We start from the raw sequence: 5586 nt of genomic DNA on the forward strand, positions 1-5586 counted from the left end.
GCTCAAACTCATGTCCATTGAGTCAGTGATGCTAGAGAGGCTATAGGTGGGGAAATCAATTTGTAGGTGTTGCAATTATCCATGACAATTGACTCATTGGAAAAGACCCTGATGCTGGGAAAGACTGAAGGCAGGAGGAGAAGGGAACGACAGAGGATGAAATGGTTGGATGGCATTACCAACTCAGTGGACATGAGTTTGAGCAAACTCTGGGAGTTGGTGGTGGACAGGGAAGCCTGGCATGCAGCAGTCCATGGGGTCGCAAAGAGTCAGACACGACTGAGCAACTAACCTGAACTGAACTGAACTGAACAGTTATCCAATTGAGAGGTGATGGATACATAAATCAAGGCATGAGCAGTGACCCACTTGAATGGGACATCTTTGAAGTTGCTCAGTCATGTCAGACTCTTTGCGATCCCACGGACTGTAGCCTACCAGGCTCCTCCGTCCATGGGATTCTCCAGGCAAGAATACTGGAGAATATTCAGTATGCCATTTCCTTCTCCAGGGGATATTCCCAACCCAGGGATTGAACCTGGGTCTCCTGCATTGGAGGCAGACGCTTTAACCTCTGAGCCACCAGGGAAGCCCCTTTGAGGTATTAATGGTGTAGATTTTATACTTGGGCTTCCCTCATAGCTCAGTTGGTAAAGAATCTGCCTGCAATGCGGGAGACCTGGATTCGATCCCTGGGTTGGGAAGATGCCCTGGAGAAGAGAAAGGCTACCCACTCCAGTATTGTGGCCTGAAGAATTCCATGAACTGTATAGTCCATGGGGTTGCAAAGAGTCAGACACAACTAAGTGACTTTCATTTTCACTTTCAATGATTAGGGTGGACTTTCCTGGTAGCTCAGTGGTAAAGAATCCACCTGAAATGTAGGAGATGTGAATTCAATCCCTGGGTTGGGAAGGTCCTCTGGAGAAGGGAATGGCAACCTGCTCCAGTACTCTTGCCTGGAGAATTCCATGAACCAGGGGAGTCTGGTGGGCTGTAGTCTATGGGGGTCACAAAGAGTTGGACATGACTGAGCAACTAAACAACAAAACTGATTAGATTGTATGGGATGATAGGGAATGGAAGAGCTTCAAGGTGTATGGTTTCTTTCTTGGGAGATTGGTTAGATAATGATGTTTGCAATGAGATAGAAAATGCAGAAGAGTGGACATAATTTTCAAGTGTAAAAATATAAGTTCATTTTTTCATATATAAAATTTGAAGTGCTTTGAGGATATACAGGATGAGACCCTCAGAGATGATTGGTTATATTTGCCTTGACTCCCGTACAATTGTTTTGTTAACAGTTATATATCTACATGCCATCAGCCTTTAGGTGGTGGATATAAAATTCTTAAAATTAAAAATACAATCTTAGAAGAGAAGACTAAAAGCTTTGAAGGAATCAGAAATATCATCATGTGTGGGTTCGATCCATGAGTCAGAAAGATCCCTTAGAGAAGGAAATGACAAGTCACTCCAGTATTCTTGCGTGGGAAATCCCATGGACAGAGGAGCCCAGCGGGATACAGTCCATGGGGTCACAGAGAGTCAGACAGGACTGAGTGACTGAGCACAGCACACAGAGAATCATGGAATGGCATATGAGAAAGTCTTTATTCCAAGATCTGGGAATGGAAGGTGAGACGATAGAGAATAAGAGAATTTTAAAGAAGGATCTGTCAAAAAAGAAAAAAATAAAATAAAAACCTGACAAGACAAAATGCCTCAGAGAATTTTTCGGTGATAAGACTGAGATTTGTTTTAGGATTTGGCAACACTGAGTTGTTAGTGACCTTTGCTGGAATGATTTCAGTGAAGCCAGATTGCCTTAAGTGGTTAGATATGATAACAATGGGTTTAATCATTTTTTCCCCCCAAAAAAAAGCTTGGCTAAGAAAAAAGGAAGATAAAGATAGGAATAGCTACAAAGAGTTGAAGCGTCAAGGGAAAAATGTGTTTAAAATATAATTTGTTTGTGTGTTTCTCTGTGTGTGTCAGAGAGAGTGAAAGAGAGAAAGAGAAAGGACGGGAGGAAGGAAGGAAGGATAGGCTGCAGGATCTGTGAGCCTGGGAGCCTTGGGGGCCAGGAACACGTGCAGGCATGCTGGAGTGATGGAGTGTGCTCTGCAGGATGTAGAGCTGCATCCACGGCCCTGGTGTGCTGGTAGCCGGTAGCACCCCGACTGGGTGCCAGTACAGTAGCCCCCCATTGTGACAACCAAAGATGTCTCCAGACATTGCCAAGTACCCTGGGGAGAGAGGCAAGTTATTCCTGGATGAGGACCACTGGAATGGAAGAGCAGGCAGTGGAAAAGACTACTCACATAAGAGAGAGAAGAGAAAAGATAATGCAGAATGGACTGAGGTAGAAGAAGTCTCTGGGATGCAGAACTTCAATAAAGGTGCCTCCTTTGTACAGAAGAGATGTATTTTCCTCTGATACCAAAATGAGGGAGAAAAAGAGGATAGGGATGCTAGGAAATTTGCCCTTTGGGGTGGGACAGTGGTCAGAAAAACAGAAAATCAAAATGATTTCTGTTCCCTCTGTGAATTAAGGAAATGAGGTCATCTGATAAAAATGAACAAGCAACACAAGCTAAGCAGAGGCGTGAGGAAGTGGAATCATTCAGGATGATAAAGCCGAAGTGAATGTGAGAGGAAAAGGCCCCAAATTCTAGATATCTTAGGGAATGTAATTGATGCCACAGGCATGAATTTGAACAAGTTCCAGTTCAACAGAAGACTAATTTCCCCTTCAACACATCTAGTCCCTCCATTAAAGAAGTGAGGAGGGCAGCTTGCAGGGTTGATACTGTATTGGATATTTGTGGGTCAGGTAGGGGAGACGGGGAGAAGGAAATGGCAACCCACTCCACTGTTCTTGCCTGGAGAATCCCGTGGACAGAGAAGCCTGGTGGGCTGCCATCTATGGGGTCACACAGAGTCGGACATGACTGAAGCAACTTAGCAGCAGCAGCAGCAGCAGGGGAGATGGGATAGGAAAATAGATTGGATCACAGATAGACAAAAACATAACTTCAGAGGTTAGTGTATCTTAAGCATTATCTAGTTCAATGGTTTCTACTCTAGAGTCAATCAATGAAAAATTTTTAAAAATGAAAAGAAAATCAAATGGCATTCCTTCAACTCTTAACTCTAGAAGAGATATTCGAATATTTGCATGAGATTGTGTATAGTTCATGTTAAAAGCCCTTTTAATATCCTTTTTTGTGTACCGCATTTTCATATTTAACTACTTAGAAATAATATGCTTGTCTTTTGCTTATTGATTTGTCAGACATCTTTACATATTAAAGAAATCAACCCCATGTGTTAAGTACTATAAATATTTATCAAGTTTTCTGTTTGTCTTCTGACTTTAGTTTTATTCAGGCATTTTTAAATTAGAATGTATCAAATACATCAATATATCCTTCCAGAGAAGTTTTGTGACATACTTAGAAAGGGTTTCCCCATACAGACCTGATAAAAGCATTCTCTATGCTTTCTTTTAAATTTTTGTGGTTTTGGCTTTTTTATATTTACATTTGTGGACCACTTACAATTTATTTTGGCTTAATAAGTAAGCTAGGGATGCAATTAAGTTATTTTTAAGAGGGTGTCAATCACCTAAACATAATTTATTAAATGCAGTCTTGTTAATATTGTTATGTGATGCCACTTTTTCCATAAAAATAAATGCACTCAGTTATTTGGGTGTGTTCATGTTTCTCTATTTATCCCATTGATGTGTTTGTTTATTTTTGGATATGGATATATTTAAGATATCCATGAGTAATACACATGATCATAGAATTACTTATTAGACTTAACTCCTCATTTTATCATGAGACCCAGAGAATTTAAATGGTTTGTCAGAAGTCATTCCGGTAGTTAGTGAGAAATCCACTGGAACCCGAGTCTTGTTTCTCTGTTGAGTTTGGGTTACTCTAACACCCTTCTAACTTGTTATGAACCAATTCTATTATTAGCCATTGACTAGGTCTGTGATGAAATCAGTCATCACGAGTGGTCAGTCATTGGTTATTCAGGTGATCAGATGAAGTAGTTCAACAGATAGCTGATGGAAAAAGAAAATGTTTGGAGAAAATGACTACTCTGTAATCATGAAAGTGTCTTATTCTTAATATTATGTTACAACAGACAGCAAAGGATTGTGAATCCTTTGGGTTATGGAAGAAATACTGGGCTGAGAGTGTGTGGCCCTGGAACTGGAATTTGGAGAGATGCTCAAAAAAGGATAGATAGATATTTACCATTAAATTTATGACCAACCTAGACAGCATATTAAAAAGCAGAGACATTACTTTGCCAATAAAGGTCCATCTAGTCAAAGTTATGGTTTTTCCAGTAGTTATGTATGGATGTGAAAATTGGACTATAAAGAAAGCTGAGGGCTGAAGAATTGATGCTTTTGAACTGTGGTGTTGGAGGAGACTCTTGAGAGTCCCTTGGACTGCAAGGAGATCCAACCAGTCCATCCTAAAGGAAATCAGTCCTGAATATTCATTGGAAGGACTGATGTTGAAGCTGAAACTCCAATACTTTGGCCACCTGATGTGAAGTGGTGACTCATTTGAAAAGATCCTGACGCTGGAAAAGATTGAGGGCAGGAGGAGAAGAGGATGACAGAGGATGAGATGGTTGGATGGCATCACTGACTCAATGGACATGAGTTTGAGCAAACTCCGGGAGCTGGAGGTGGACAGAGAGGTCTGACATGCTGCAGTCCATGGGGTTGCAAAGAGTTGGACATGACTGAGCGACTGAACTGAATTGAACTGATGAACCTGTGAACTTATAATTTTCAGTGATTTGTGTAAAACTGTTTCTCTACAGAAATTATGCATTGGTTTCAGTTTTTGGAAAACTTTCTCCTTTGTGCTTGTATAAAAAAGGAAAAAAGAACATTCTGTTGATTCATTCTGCATTTGTAGTTCTTACTTCAAAGCATCACTTTGAATTTTTATTTGAGAATATATTAATATTATTAAGTGGAAAGATATTGGGTGACAGTTCTTTAGAATATTTAGGGTGTTTAGGAAAATAAATGAGCCACACAATTTCTAGGACTATCCCCAGAAGATGGAAAAGTTACTTGATCATTCAAATGTTTGCATATGATTAACAAAGTCTCATAGAATGTATGAAATATATGACTATATATTTGAGTATATGAAATACCAGTTACAAGTCAACTCTGTTGATGAAGTGGGAGATGAAGGAGTGGATTAATGTCAGTTATACCCTAAACAAAGATATTGTTTAGCTTTCTTCCCAGCCAATATGTACAGATACACTTGTATAGACTTTACCCTTACAGGATAAGAATTCTTACTATTAATATTTAAGTTAAGTGTGTTTTGATCATTCAGGAAACATTTTTTTTTATCAAATTCAGGTCTACTTTGCTTTCCTTATTTAACATAAGGCAATGAGGGTAAATAATTACAATGCAGAGACAAAAAAAAAAAGATTTTTGAACATTGATTCCACCAAAGGGCCCATGTTGAACACTGAAGATTGCCTGGTTTGAAATTTTATCCAACTTGATAATTTGAT

The 5586-nt window shown here is 39.6% G+C and overlaps 1 non-coding gene across 1 annotated transcript; it reads right to left on the minus strand.

The window, feature by feature from the left end:
• Positions 1–517: 517 nt before the first annotated feature.
• Positions 518–589, minus strand: TRNAW-CCA. Its single transcript has one exon. It is a non-coding gene; the product is annotated as a tRNA-Trp (tRNA).
• Positions 590–5586: the final 4997 nt, after the last annotated feature.

This window comes from Bison bison, unplaced genomic scaffold (assembly GCF_000754665.1).
Source record: "Bison bison bison isolate TAMUID 2011002044 unplaced genomic scaffold, Bison_UMD1.0 scf7180017864514, whole genome shotgun sequence".
NCBI lineage: Eukaryota > Metazoa > Chordata > Mammalia > Artiodactyla > Bovidae > Bison > Bison bison.